This window comes from Lynx canadensis, chromosome D4 (genome assembly GCF_007474595.2).
Source record: "Lynx canadensis isolate LIC74 chromosome D4, mLynCan4.pri.v2, whole genome shotgun sequence".
NCBI lineage: Eukaryota > Metazoa > Chordata > Mammalia > Carnivora > Felidae > Lynx > Lynx canadensis.
Window position 1 is genome coordinate 71518081 of NC_044315.2, and position 16327 is coordinate 71534407.

The window sequence follows — 16327 nt, forward strand, 5'->3', positions numbered from 1 at the left end:
GGTATAATAAAGCAGACAGAATTTGAGGGGAAATACTAATATTCCCTAATTTAGAGAAACAGAAGTCTGGAGGTGGTAGATGCAGAAAAAAAAATACCCACTTAGAGCTATACTCCCTCCAACCAATTTTCTCCCCTCTGTATAAAAACAATATTCTGAGGCCAGGACTGTGCTGGGCTGCGAGAGTTTCCTCTGACCAACAGATATTGGCAACAAAGAAGGTGGCAGACACCAGAATTTAATCGACCTCCCTGCTTTTCTAACTCCCTTCCTCCTCACCTGCCTCTGCCATAGAGTCTGTAAAAGATAAAGATTCAATTTCCCTGCCTCTGGTCAGGTATGAGTGGCAACGAGCCAACTCCCAGCCAAAGAAATGGAAGTAGAAGTCTCTTGGTGCTGCGTCTTCCTCTCCACCTTTCTCCTTCCTGGAACCCAGGCCCAGCCTGGAGGTGCAACAGACCTCACAGAAATGGAAGGGCAGGAGGGCAGAAGGAGCCTGCATCTGATGGCATTGTTGAGTCACCCAACCAGTCCTAGACTGACCACCTCTGGTCTTCTTGTTTTCTGCTTCAGCTACAGTAGAGTTGTTTTGATTATGTGAAACTAAACACAACTCTAATACAACAAAATATCTCCTGGAGTGAAGCCACTAATCAACTGGGTGTCAACACCAAAAGAGCAGTCCTGAAAAAAGAGGTAGAAAGATGCAGGAGGGGACTCTTGTAAACACACACACACACACACACACACACACACACACACACACACAGAGTTAGACATGATGGGATACAAGATAAAACAGTAGCAATGGGGTGGAATAAAAGGGACAGACTGAAGAGATAGTTGGAGAAACTGGGCCCAACTTTCCTCTTCCCCCCTCCCAGACCCCATTAAAACGGGAAAAGGGTGATAAAAATGGGAGAAAACTTGCATCTGTGCTAAAAATTGAGAAGGATGTTTTGTATGGCCTCTGAATGGTTCTAATAAAACCAGATGGAGAGACAACACTTATGATCTGCTAATGAGAAAAAAAGCGAGCAGACAACATCCTAGCAGAACCCTACTAACACCAGCCAATGTGGAGGAGGAGCAAGGGCTGGGAGGAGGGTAGCAGTGAACATAAGGAAAACACTCCCTAGAATTGTATTTGTAGCCATGGATCAGTACCATTCCAAAGAAGCTGTTCAAGGAGATCCCAACAGCACGCTGTTATTCCAGACACTGTAGCAAGACTCCTCTGAAACAGTACTGCTTTCTCCCTAGTGAGGCAAGGTTTCATTTTGAGGCATTGGTCAGCAGGACAAGAATGGAGGACAGATAAAGCCATGCCACATGGAGGGCCACACACGAACAGTTAGCATCCAGTACAACAGCTTCAAAAGAAGAACTAAATTCTTGCCCATGTGATAGTTCAGGATTCTGCTCCTTCTCCACACATCTTAATCTGCCAGCAATGTAAATATATGCCAGTCAGTCTTCCAGCTTAAAATCTAAAAATAATATTGTTTTAGCTATTATTATTATTATTTTAATAGTAATCAGACATACAGGGAGGAGATCCGAAGATAACTCAGCCATCTTGTTTAAACAGGTAAACACCAAAGGCAAATAGACCTCACTTTATTCACGAAGATATAAATAGAAGAAAAAAGGAGTCTATAAAATATATGAGCCTATGATTATGAAAATATTCTGCAGAGGAAGCATATGCATTTGAAAAAGACATGTAACAGGAAAAAAAAAGTGAGGTGAATTTCTTGGTACTTTCCAGAAATTTGAGAAAATATAGACTCGTTAAAATTACAGACTTAAAGGCAGAGGCTGAGAAATAGATGGAAATTTTAAAATAAACCTGAAGTTTGTAACAGTAATAATGTAGAGGGGAAAACAATACAACAGGAGGCAAAATCTCCTGCCTCCTGAGAGGTGAAGACCAGAACATACAATGTTGAAAATCACAACACTGGAAGTTTTCCCAGGCTACAGAGAAAAAGATCAACAGGTTGAAATGTCAAGAAATGACAAATACGGATCATTGGTCTTAAATACACTCAACATACAGAGACAAGAACAAACAGAACAAAAGTATTAAGAGATATAAAAGAAACGGCTTTTTTTTTTTTTTTTTACAGATTCAGGCAAAGATACTAAGGAGATACCTCCACTTAACCATATTCTTCAGGCATTTTTGAACTTCGTGGGTGAGAAAAAAATCCTACAAATATTCAGAGAAAAAGTGGATTCATTACTACTTGTTAAAAGTCCCTCAAGTATAAGCGAAAGAAACTCAGATTAAAGACAAGAAATCAGCTTAAGCAAAAAAAAAAAAAAAAAAAAAAAAGTTTGATTCATGTATTCTGGGAAGTTCTGGGAAGTTCAGGACAAATTTGGTTTCAGGCTCTCCTTCTCTTTCCATTTTGCAGTTCTATGTGCCTCTGCCTACCTTCATATTCATATTCATTCTCTCAATCTCTCTGCCTCTATATCTATCCATTGATATCTGTATCTATCTACATACCTATTTAGATACATCTGTATAAGAAGTTAGGGGAAATCATTGTTTCTGCTAGATTTGGTAAGGAAGCATGTGAGTCTGGGGTTATGAAGATTACTGGTAGCTACCTACCTTTCTTATCATCTATCTATAAATATATTTATTATATCTATATAGAAATATTATACATAGGTAGATATGTAATTATATCTATAGATAGGCAGGTAGGTAGGTAGATGGATAATAGATAAGTAGGTAGGTAGGTCGATGATGCACCCGTAGGTAGGTAGGTAAGTAGGTAGGTATACAGATAGATAGATAGGTAGATAGAGCTACCAGCTCTGACTCACATTGCTCACTTACCAAACCTAGCAGAAACAATTATTTCTCAGTTCCTTATATCAATCCCCAGCGAGTTTTGATTGAGTTCTGGTTGAGTCAGGATCCCATTTGAGAAGAAATCACTATCTCTAGTGATTATACCACTCTGCCTAATCAGCCAGCCTGTATTATGTGGGGAGGGGGAGTGGGGAAGGAGCCTGCATGGCGTCATTATTAACAGACTCAACAGAACCATGTGGATTTTCCCAAAGGAACCAGAAGAACTGGATGGGGAAAACACTAACTACCACAGTCTATTGCTAGACACAACAAAGAAAACTCAGTCTGGCCCCAGATACTGACCCACAACAATAAGTGCTTTGCAACAATGTTTTTCTGAGTTTTTTGGAGAAAACGCAATAAAAAATAAATCAGGTATGCAAAGGCCCCAAACTGATCTTCCCTGAAAATAACTCAAAAAGGAATTCTAAATAACTAAGAGATAAGAAAAATAAAGACAGCTAACGAACAATAAACGTAGGCTTAAAACCAGCAAAGTGGAACCAAAGCCTCACTTTTCCCACTATTCTAGATTTTTGGTTGAGAGAAAGTAGGTCCACAATGAGGTGAGAGAACAGGCATAGAACATGCAAGAGAGGGAGCAGGCTGAATAGGAGATTATGACAGACAGTGGGTTGTTGGAATATAAGATTTAAGAGATCAGCACACCTTGTGTGATGGGGGAGGTAAGGTATAATTCCAGAAGTGGGTGCCTGAGAGTTGTTAGAGTTTAAAATGTCAAAGAACTTTGAAGATAGGGTTCTGGAACATTGTCGTGGCATGGTATTTACTCAGACACTGTAAGGACTGAGCCAAGGATCACATACATGGACAGGGGGAGGAGCAGTCATGGGCAACGTCGGCCGTCTGGAATTAGAGGGGGGCTTAGCTGGGTAGGATGAACTTCACCAAAGGGAAAATTTCCAATGGAACCAAGAGAGGAATGGGAATGGTGCAGAGGGATCGGGGAGACCATTGTTCTGTGTAGTACCTGAAACTTAGATGAGGCTCTATAGCCTCCACTCACAAGGGCTGTGGGGAAAGCGGTATGTCCTCAAGTGAGAGCCTGATTTCAGTTAAAGCAGGAGGTGGGAGGATCCTTCAGAAAAGAGACCGAAGATAGCACAGGTAAGGTGTGGGAAAGGGAAAGGAATAGTGTGAACTTGGGTCAAGCAAGAGCACTTACACAACACCATCAGAATGCAAGAATGTAAATGAATGATCAGGTGACAAGAAGAGTTTATATTTTGAGGGGTGGCCACAGCTGGTGAGAATGTGAGGCCTGGCGGGATTGGAACTCTACTGTCAGTGTGATTCTGGGCAGGCAGACAGTAAGCAGCCACCGCGGTTGGAAGGTTTGTCTCCCATTCCTGCCTCCAGATATTACCTGCAGTACAAGATTGCCAGCCAGGACAGAACATGCCCCTTTATGTCCAACACTCGCAATACAGAGCTCTCTTGTTCTCATGTCCTAATCCAGAGGTCATTATTCAGTTTTAGAATCGGGAGCCAGACCGGCTCTCAATCCTGGCGCTTTTCCTCACTTCTGCCAATCACACTTTTCATTTTTGAAGAGAAAGCCTGTGAGAGGCTGTGTTGACCTCCTGTATTCTCCCATGGGGATCAGACAAACAACCGCAAGGATCTGGCTCATGCCTCACTGAACAGCCCTGGTTCTCAGAATGCTGAGAGTTGGCTGGGCCAGAGGTCTCTTGTTCCTGTATGAATTAATTTTCACTCATGGGGTTCATTCAGAGTTGATAGATCTCACATAGTCCACCTTGTTTTGCTGCAAAAATTCTCATACCGCATTTTATTTTTTTTAAAGACTAAAACAGCCCACGATGAAACTGTCCTTGGAAAAACACAATTTAAAAGTAGATAATTTTCCATACTATTATCTGTAAACCCCAACTGTGAAAACCCAAAAGATTGTAAACACCATACACCTGAGGTCAGTAAAAGTAGCAAAATCTAGGATGTCTACAATCAAGAAAACAGATAACAAGAGTTGGCAAGGATGTAAAGAAATTAGAACCCTCATTCATTGCTGATAGGAATATAAAGTAATGCAGTCACTTTGGAAAAGTTTGGTAGTTTTTCAACGTAAAGTTAAACTTTGAGTTAACATATGACGCAGCAATTCCACTCCTTGCTATATACCCAGAAGAACTTTGTACATGAATGTTCACAGCAGCTTTATTTATAATAGCCAAAAAGTAGAAAGAATCCAGATGTCCGTTAACAAATGATAATAAAGTGCAATATATCAATAAAATAGAATGGAAGTTGGCAATAAAAAGTAATGAAGTACTGATACATACTACAACATGAATGAACCTTGAAAACATTATGCTAAGTGAAAGAGACCAGACATAAAAGACCATTTATTATGATTCCATTTATATCAAATGTCCAGAATAGGCAGATGTATGGGCAAATGTCCAGAATGGGCAAATCAAGTATACGGTATACTTTTAATGGGTGAATTTTACAGTGTATGAATTATATGTCACTAAAGATTTTTTAAGTGGTAAAGATGAGTTCTATAAATTTTATATTCTAAACTTAGCATATGACAGGCACCCAATAAATGTTTGCTGAGTGAAGAAATGAAGGAATTAATGGTCTTCAATTCACAAGGGTCACAAACTGTGAGCCTTATAAACTTCACTAAAACATCATTTTCACTATATTAATTTGAAATCCATTACAACTGAGGCAGAGACAAAATTGATGCTTGCACAAACAATATCAATACTTTTGGAATGTAGCAAACCATTCAAACAAAATAACCCTGAGAATGTTTACTTTAGTGTCTATCCCATCTCAGCCACCAGTAAATAGTATTCCCCACAGAGATACCTAACCTAACAATACAAAAAAAAGTAGTTAGAATCACCGACCTCTATCTCCAGAATTCTTCAGAGCTACGTCACATTCACTCATTGAGATCTACGTACTTGTCATTTTCCCTAGTTCATTAAACTCTGGATGGTCGCAGAGTTGGGTTCAAGGTTGAACTGTGTAGGCCTTTAAATCTAGCCTCATGCCAGCTTCTTGCTCTTATGGCCAATCTTGTACATGCTTCTCAGTCTCAAATAGGGCATTGTCCCTCAGAATTCAACCACTGGCTCTATACACAACAGCTAGGAGAAAGAGATAGTACGACCCAAGCTAGCCTCCCCTACAGGACAGTGTGAATCAGGCATTATTCCAGAAAGCTTCAACCTATCACTGTGTATGAAGATAGTAGATGATATGGCACCTTCAAATCCTTGCATGTAGGGATCAGAGAAATAGAAAAAAAGAGAACCTGGCATCTCTGAGAAACCCTGTAGATTTAAACCATATCATAGAAAATCCAGACCTAGAATAAAAAGAAAAGTCTATTAGTCCTTCTCCAACTTAATATTGATGACAGATGCCCACACACCCTATGAAAGTCAACTTACAAGTAACTGCAACCAGAAGCCCAAGTCTTGGAGAACGCTCTCCTATACTAATAATGATAGCTACCAGCCTACATAATATTGAAGGTGAAATGCTGAAAGAGCCATATTCACAAGCTACTGCTGCTAGGGAGATATTTAATAGAGCCACACAGGAAGTATCATTGCATTATAGAATCAGATGATTAATTACTTTTGGCATCCAACAAGGAAGTAAATTCCTAAAGAAATAGCATAAAAATGTCCCCTTTTAACTCTAGAGTAATATTTCTCAAACCAGGCTGTACATTAAAATCACTTTAGGGGCGCCTGGGTGTCTCAGTCTGTTAAGTGATTAAGCATCCAACTTCAGCTCAAGTCATGACCTCACAGTTCGTGAGTTCGAGCCCTGTGTCAGGCTCTGTGCTGACAGCTCAGAGCCTGGAGCCTGTTTCAGATTCTGTGTCTCCCTCTCTCTCTGCCCCTCCCCCACTCGCACTCGCGCGCGCGCGCGCGCGCGCGCGCGCGCTCTCTCTCTCTCTCTCTCTCTCTCTCTCAAAAATAAACAAACATTAGGGGCGCCTGGGTGGCTCAGTCGGTTGGGTGGCCGACTTCAGCTCAGGTCATGATCTCGCGGTCCGTGAGTTCAAGCCCCACGTCGGGCTCTGTGCTGACAGCTCAGAGCCTGGAGCCTGTTTCAGATTCTGTGTCTCCCTCTCTCTCTGCCCCTCCCCTGTTCATGCTCTGTCTCTCTCTGTCTCAAAAATAAATAAACGTTAAAAAAAAAATTAAAAAAAATAAACAAACATTAAAAACCATTTTTTAAATAAAATGACTTTAGAAAATACACTGATGTTCAAGTCTCACCCCTATAGATTAATCATAATCTATATTTAACAGATCCCCCAAGAGATTCTAAGGGGAATCCAGGGTTCAGAAATGCTATTGTAGACTGTTGGACTGAAAACTCCCAGCAGAGAGAATTAAAAACAGGATGGAGCACCAAGAACCTCAGACCTTTAGATTCAGCAAACAGACTAACACCTACCCCCAAAGTTAACATCAAGCATATGATGAGCATTTTACTGGAAAAACTGTAGAGAATCAAAACTCTGTACAGAAAGTAAATTTTGAAGGTTCATAGATGCAAACCTAAGAACTGTGTGCAAATCCTGATGTGACACGTGAAACAAGCAAAGGACATTCTAATGCAGACATGAAGAAACACAATTTCAGATGCTAGGCTGGATCAGAACCAAATTATTCAACTTCCAAGGGATATCGCCATGTACTAAGCATGGAAAACTTGAACTGATATGAGAATCCCATTTAATAATGTTTTACACGTAGTTAGATGTGGATGTGCCCAATTTAGAGCAATGTGCTTATTTCAGCATGTGGACTCTTGACAAATTATGTCATCCTCAAAAAGTCCCATAAAAATTATCATATACTGCAAAGTACTCGGACACTGCTTGACTCTTAGAACCAAGAGGTGGTGCTCAAAGAGTCAAAACAGGTAAGAAACCTATTTTACTAAAGCTTTATTCTTCCTATGTCACTATTAAATGATACACAGAGAAGGTATCTTGGGAGGTCCTTCTGAGTCTTGCTCCCTCTGTGAATGCTTTGGACTCTAAGCTTTGAAAATCATAGGGTCTGGTTTCTCTGCTTTTTAAAATGTTTTGGAAGTTCTTCTTTAGCATGATTCAGAGACCAGGATAAATGACTGGTTTGATCTGAAAACTGGAAAAGCTCATCCTAAGTCATAACCTCTTTGTTAGGAACTCCTCAAAAGTGGATTGAGGTGCCCTACGACCCAGCAATTGCACTACCAGGTATTTATCCAAGGGATACAGGTGTGCTGTTTCGAAGGGGCACATGCACTCCAATGTTTATAGCAGCACCATCAACAATAGCCAAAGGATGGAAAGAGCCCAAATGTCAATAGACGGATGAATGAATAAAGAAGATGTGGTATATACATACAATGGAGTATTACTCAGCAATCAAAAAGAATGAAATCTTGCCATTTGCAACTACTTGGATGGAACTGGAGGGTATTATGCTAAGCGAGCTTAGTCAGAGAAAGACAAATATCATATGACTTTACTCACATGAGGACTTTAAGATATGAAACAGATGAACATAAGGGAAGGGAAGCAAAAATAATATAAAAACAGGGAGGGGGACAAAACATAAGAGACTTTAGAGAACAGAGGGTTGCTGAGGGGGTTGTGGGAGTGGGGATGGGCTAAATGGGTAAGGACATTAAGGAATCTACTCCTGAAATCATTGTTGCACTATATGCTAACTAACTTGGAGGTAAATCTTAAAAAATAAATAAAAAATTTTTAAGTGGATTGAGGTGTTTTGGTGAAGTGAGAGTTTTAACATTTTCGAGTCAAGGAAGTTTGGATAGTCGAGAAGATTATAAGTACAGTCATTTTATTTTTAAATGCTTCGAGGTTCAGAGAGGAAGCAAGACCAACCTGGCACTCTGCAAGACAAAACAAAAAACAAAGCAGAACAAAAAGACTCTTGGTTCTCAAGGAGGGTGAGTCCAATTAGAAAAGACAATTGCTCTCTTGTACTAAAATCTGACACACAGGAAGCACACTCAGGGGTCACTTCTCACACTCTCCTGCCTGATCAACTTTCAAAGGAGAGAGAGAAAACAGAGAGGTTGCAGAAATACTGTACCAGAAGTTTCTGGAAGCCCTCACCCATCTGATAACAGCCTACATGTGCCTGACTCTGCATAATAAAGATACAAGACTTTCTGCTTTACTTTTTCCAAGCTTAGAGCTACACTTCAGAGCTTTGAGGCATATTCATCCTATTTTCCTGGGTGGCTTATTTATGCTCAGTGTTTTATTTCTTACTATTATTACTAATACTCACCTTAGTTTTGGGTAGGCACAAATCTAATTTTTCAAGTTGTCAACCATTAGTCAATGTCATATTTTAAATATTTTTATTACAACATAAATACTCATGAACACTGAAGACACACAAATTTTATGAAGAAAATATCACTTATCCTTCTCCTCCACCCTTTCATTCCCATTATCTTAAGGCAAACATGACTAACCACAAAGTATTATCTTTCCATAATCTCTATGAGAAACAAATATATAAATATATACATGCACAAATATATATATATGTGGTTTTATTTTTGTTTTTATAAAAGTAATATCATATTCACTCAAATCTGGCAAACAAACAAAAATGTCCCCAAAATTCACAAGAACAAGATCTGACTGGCTGTTTCCTCTTGTTGCCACCTATTCAATTCTCAGCCCCACTAGGATCACTAATGACCTCCCAACTGGCAAACCCGATGGCCACCTTTCAACCTCTACCTTATTTTAGCATCTTATCTTTGCACTCGCCAACCTTAACCCCACTTCCTTGCAGCTCCGGTAACGCTTTCCGCACCATCGCTTCTCGTTCTCATTATTCCTTCACTCCTTCCTTTGTTGCTCCTCCTCCTATCCTCTCTACTGAATATTTTTAGGCCTCCTTTCTCTCGCTCCGTAATATCACTGACATATCTGATCATTGCCCATGACCTCAGCTATCACACAAGTGAAGAAGACTCCACATTTGTATTTCCACCTGATCTCTCTGTGACCAATGGCCAACTAGATGTCTCTGCCAGACAGCTATGTCTCAAATTCTAGGTTTCCCCAAACCCCCAAAATCTTTCTCTAGTTTTTCATCCCCTAACTCAACCAACAGTCTCTCCATCCATGCTACCACAGTAGCCAGAAACCTTCAAGTATCCTTGTCACTTTGCTCTCCTAACCCTTTGCACCAAGCACCACTAACTTCACTGACACATTTGACCTCTCTTATCTATCCTGCAACCTCAGCCTAATGCAAGTCCTTCTCCTTTGTTATCTGAATTACTACAGATCATCCTGTTTCGAGTCTCTTCCAAATCATCCTCTATGACACCATAAGAGTGAATTTTCTAAAATGGTCAGTCTCACCATGTCAGGCCTCTCAAGATTCCCCTTGATCCAATCAGTGAGTCCCCTTGCCTATCAAACAATATTTGAACTCTGTTGGGTAATTCAGTATAGTTTCAATTAGTTCATCAAACCAATCTCCTGTCACTCCTCTTGTGTAAACTATCCTTATGCAAAAACCTTCTCCCAGTGTCTTAAGCAAGTTATCTGTGTCTTGTTGTTCTCCCCAGAAAAAATAATAGGGATAATGAATGTTTATTGAGTATGAGCTATGATCTATGTGTCTTTCCTTTATTACTCTTTTAATCTTCATAAAATCCCTATAAGATAACCACTATTATTATCTCCACATTACAGATTAGGAAACCTGCCCCTGAATGACATCTTCCAATTTGCTCATCCAGTAATAACCTACTTATCCCTCAAGGTACAGCTCAAATTTTACCTCCTTTCTCTCTAGCCATCCAGTCAGAATTCAAAACAGAATAGGTGTTCAATGTTTGCTGAATGGAAAAAAGACAGAGTGGCTGGAAGGCAACTTGTCATTAATTCTTGCATGGAATTCAGAGTGAAATACTCACTGATGTTTTGGGTTGCATGAAGCTTTCTTCCATGTATGTGATATTTGAGTTCTCATTCATGCTTGCCTTTTTAGTCCATAGCGCTATTCAGAAACAACTTGTCATGTCACATATGTGCCCGAAGAACCAGAGACAATGAGAGTCCTTCCATGTTCATTGCTTTCTAAGAAGCAGGTCAGAAACATCATATATTACTTTTTTTTCACCATCTTAAACATGTAGAGAACTATTACCTACTTACTGCCCCAAATGCTCCCTATGAAGAAAGAGCATGGCTGAACTGGCATACACGACCAGCACTATAGTAGAATGAGACAGGCTCAGGGGCGCCTGGGTGGCACAGTCGGTTAAGCGTCCAACTTCAGCCAGGTCACGATCTCGCGGTCCGTGAGTTCGAGCCCCGCGTCAGGGTCTGGGCTGATGGCTCAGAGCCTGGAGCCTGTTTCCGATTCTGTGTCTCCCTCTCTCTCTGCCCCTCCCCCATTCATGCTCTGTCTCTCTCTGTCCCCCAAAAAAATAAATAAACGTTGAAAAAAAAAAATTAGAATGAGACTGGCTCAATCCTCTACCTTTAAACCCTTAAATTTGGGAAGAGAATCCCTGGCCTTCTGTGACCATGTTCTTTCTCATAGACCAAGGCTTGCCTAGAGCCAAGGGTTCATGGTCACCCACAGCCTACATTTCTCCCTCAAAACCATGCTTCTTGCACCTGGACCACTGAATCCTTTGCCAAAATTACCCTGAGTCATTTTCAGAGCCAGAGCAGGCCTTTTCTCTGGGCCCTTCCTCCTAAGAGCAGACCATACCAATGAAAAGAATGTCCCTACAGTCAAAGAGGGGCCAAGAGATGCCTGTTTGTGAGGTGGATGGCACTTCTACCTGTAGGTTAGCCTACCTACACACATGCACATGATCCACAGAGCCACATTGAGGAGAGGGGTGGGGGGGGGGAAGGGGAGTGAGGGGAAGAGAGGGGAGGAAAGGTTGGAAAAGAAGAGACAAGGGGAGGGGAGGGGAGGGGAGAGAAGAGAAGATCTAACCTGTGGACTGGGAGTGCAGGTTCCCCCAGGCTGCCACTTTCAGATGTGGAACTCTTAGAAGTCCAAGAAACTTGACCTTCTAAGTCATTATGAAGATATATAAGTCAAGGCAGGTGAATAGAAGATATTTTATGTAACAATGTGTTAGCCTAAAGTATAACTTATAAATATTTAGTCATCATAATATGCGGGCACTCATTTGTATCTTTGCACTGAGCTCTGCCAATTTGAGGAATGGGACTGCTCTTATACTACAGAAAGCTGTTAAGTGCTAGAACTGGTTCTTTAGTGGCACTCTATAGAGAAAGCTAGAAGAGGCAGGCGAGCAAGTAGTGAGAGTCTCTGCACACACAGAGCATATGCAGGAATTAATTCTTATGTAAAACATCTGAGAAAAAGACACCCAGAGGGTGAAGCTAAGTTCTGAATCTGAAACTCCTAGCAAAGGCCTAAGGAAACAGCTCTCAATCCTAAGAGTTCTAAGAAAGAAGTCTGGGCCAGCATCCAGGAGTATACACCAAGTAGGAAGAAACAGGCAAGAAGCCAATTCCACACCAGGAGTCAGAGACACTTCTTTGTTTGCCCCTGGGAGTGCCATTTGTGATGCTTACCATGTGAGTGGTACCCTAGTGTTTGTACAATGCTACAGCCCTGCAGGGAGGCTAGGAACAGCATTTCTATGTTTCCACCAATACAGATGACCCCTGCAAATGACAGCAGCACCAGTTATTCCTCCTGTACCTATAACATCTGCTAAATACTGACAGCCAGGGCCAGCCAATATAAGACTCTAGCAGTGTATGTCTCCAGAGTTGGTAGGAACTGTTGACTGGACCTATGGGACTAGAATAATGTCAAAGGAAGCACATGTAGTTGTCACAAGACAACTGCAAACCCTCAAAGTACTTCACAATGATAGGAGGGCCAACTGAGCAAAAGTTAATTTGGTATTCTGTCCATCTTGCTACATATCCCCAAGAGAAATAAAGCAGGGATCATCCTTTCTAAGTCATACTCCATATCAAGAGACACAGATGGTTCAGTGTCTCACTTTGTCTAGATACAGAAATTTTTCAAATCAGAATATGTGTAGGAACAACAAAAAAAATCCCTGGAACAATGTCTCAGGAATTCTCATGTGTTGTGGAATGTATGCTAAGTGAAATTTTAGTGCACTAAAGGAATAGATTCTGAAATCAGACAAATGTAGGTTCCTCGATGGTAAGCAACAGAAAATAACTAACTTAAGCAAATATGATGATGATGATGATGATGATGATGATGAAGCAACATTATGATGAAGCTCTCAGAATTGAAGGGAAGGCTGGCAAACAGACTTGGAAAAGACAAAAACTATAGACACGTCAGGGAATCTCATTTCAGAAAAGTCTTTGGGAAACCAGAAGGACGGACAAGTCTCAGTGATTCTCAGTACTTCGTTTCTTTATACAGGATTCACATTTATGGGGGAAAAAAGCATCCAATTGGCCTAGTCAACCAGCCTAGTCAAGACTAGTTATATGTCTAGTCTTTAAATTTTTTTTTTCAACGTTTATTTATTTTTTGGGGACACAGAGAGACAGAGCATGAACGGGGGAGGGGCAGAGAGAGAGGGAGACACAGAATCGGAAACAGGCTCCAGGCTCTGAGCCATCAGCCCAGAGCCTGACGCGGGGCTCGAACTCACGGACCGCGAGATCGTGACCTGGCTGAAGTCGGACGCCCAACCGACTGCGCCACCCAGGCGCCCCTGTCTAGTCTTAATAAGAGGACACTTTGACTAACAGTACTACAAAACTGTATCAAATAGGAAAAGTAGCAAATTTTCCCCAAAAAATTAACCAAAAAAGGTGAAATGGGCACAAGGCAGTTAAAAAGTTAGTAACGGTCTCTGCAACTACTTATTATCTGTGTGAATTTAAGCAAATCACTTACTGCTATTGACTCAGTGCTCATGTCCCCCCAAAATTTGTATGTTGAAATCTAGTGCCCAATGTGATGATATTTGGAAGTAGGGCCTTTGGGAGATGATTAGGTCATGAGGGTGGGGCTTTCATGAATGGGATTAGTACCCTCATAAAAGAGACCCCGGAGAGTTCGTCCAGAGGGAAAGCCCCTCACCCCTTCAGTCTTGTGAGGACACAGTGAAAAGACAGCTGTATATGGACCAGGAAGCAGGCTCTCCCCGGATGTCAAATCTGCTAGTGCCTTTATCTTGTACTTCCAGCCTCTAAAACTATGAGAAATAAATTTCTGTTGTTTTAAACAACCCAGTCCATGGTATTCTATTATAGCAGCCCAAAGTAAGATATTTACCCACTTATACCTTCTGCTAAAATGTGACTTCACAGGTCAGGGGCCTTTGTCTAGTTCATTCACTGATGTATCCCAATAGCCTCAAATGAACCTGACACATAAAGAGCTCTTAGTCAATATTTGTCAGAAGAATGAATCTCTCCAAGACTCAGTTCCCGCATTGAAACTGAGATGTCTTGTAGATATATGTAAAACGTCTGCTACAAAGTGCTATAACATAAGAAGAGATCAGGAAATTCTGATTCAGTTATTGCTTTTATTAGAACAAACACTGCTAGAGGGACCTGGGTAGTTCAGTTGGTTAAGCATCTGGCTCTTGGTTTTGGCTCAGGTCATGATCTTATGGTTCGTAGGTTCGAGCCCCACATCGGGCTCCATGCTGACAGCATGGAGCCTACTTGGGATTCTCTCTCTCTCGCTCTCTCTCTCTCTGCCCCTCCTCTGCTCTCTCTCTCAAAATAAATAAACTTAAAAAAACCGCTCTTAAAAAAAAAGAATACTGCTAGAATTATTTACTATAAACAAAGTAGAAAAATCCCTTGTGATTATGACAGTTTACTCCGTGAAACCACAATACAAAACAAAAGTTATTCATTATTAGTTCAATACAGTCTGTTACTTTTAGAATTTTAGAACAAAGTAAATAATTTGTCCAATGATGTAACAATATGAAAGGAAATGGAAAAGTGAATTTTAAAAAGCTAGTGTATCCTCAGGGGAGTCTGGTTGCCTAAGAGTGGCACCAATGTATCATTAGCTCCAGACCCAAAATGTTATAGCCTGATGATCTCTGGGCCCTCAGTGATGCTTTATCATACTTTTTTTCCACTCTGAGTTGTTTTCATTTTCCTTACCCCATAGCAGATACTCCAACAGTATTTATCCGTCTCTAAGAGCCTCTATTACAATGTGTTCCGCTTCCTTCCCTATCCAAGGTTGGTATTTCCACTTCTCTTTGAATATTAGAAGACATTAAACCAAATGAGAAAGAAGAGAGGGAAACTGGGCTAGTACACGCATGACATTCAGCCACATATCCCCACCTTTCTTCCTGGTTCTATGGAAGGAAGCTATTCTTCTCCTTTCCAAAGGATGGCTTTTCCACCGAGACTCCAAATCATATTTCCCTTGGCTATTTCCTGGGCGTTACCTTAGGTAACAAGTTTCTCGTTCTCTGATTACAAGCCAGCTCACCATTCCCCTTCTTAAAACTCTCTCATGACCCTTCTCTCTCCCCATCACTGAGCTTTTTCTGCCCTCGCTTTCATGAACAAACTCCTTAAAAAGCTCTCTACACTCACTGTCCCACCCCCACTCACTCCTCAGCCCACTGAAGTTGTCTGCTGCCCCCACCATTCTACTGATGCTTTCAAAACACATGTCTGCCATGACTCACCAGCTGCCATGCCAGGGTCCACTGCTTAACCATCCCCCAACCTAAATTCCTTTTTTTTTTAAGATTATTTTTTTATTTTGAGAGAGAAAGAGAACATGCAATCAGGGGAGCGGTGGAGAGAGAGTGCGAGAGAGAGAATCCCAAGCAGGCTCCACAATGTCAGCACAGAGCCTGACACAGGGCTTAAACTCATGAACCATGAGATCATGACCTGAACTGAAATCCAGAGTCAGATGCTTAACTGACTGAACCACCCAGATGCCCCCAACCTAAATTCTGTGCAACAGATACCTCCATGGTTCCCAATTTGGGCCCCCTCCTAAGTATCTGACTGTTAAATTCTAGTTGTTTTCTCCAGTTTGGTCTCTCAGCAAACACATACTGAGCACGTATCAGGCACTGCCCTGCATGCCAGAAAATAAAAGTGAGTAAGATCTAAAAGTAATCTGCATCCTAAATTGAATTATGAAATAGTGCAAGGACATTAGTGGTAAAATTGATATAATCTGGAAGAAGTCTCTATTTTAGTTAGTAGTATTGTGCTACGTTACTTTCCTAGTTTTAAAAAATGTACCATTGGGGCGTCTGGGTGGCTCAGTTAAGTGACTTCAGCTCAGGTCATGATCTCGCGTTTTACAAGTTTGAGCCCCACGAATCTGAGCCTGCTTCAGATTCTGTGTCTCCCTCTCTCTCTCTGTCCCTCCCCCA

The 16327-nt window shown here is 41.1% G+C and overlaps 1 protein-coding gene across 1 annotated transcript in view; it reads right to left on the reverse strand.

The window, feature by feature from the left end:
* Positions 1-16327, reverse strand: part of LPAR1 (lysophosphatidic acid receptor 1) — a 317053-nt gene that overhangs the window by 285955 nt on the left and 14771 nt on the right. Inside the window, exons 2-3 of the mRNA XM_030293259.2 lie at positions 14224-14314; positions 10868-11030 (exon numbers count right to left, since the gene is read on the reverse strand). The gene's annotated coding sequence lies outside the window, so the exon portion shown is untranslated. The remainder of the gene's footprint in view (positions 1-10867; positions 11031-14223; positions 14315-16327) is intronic.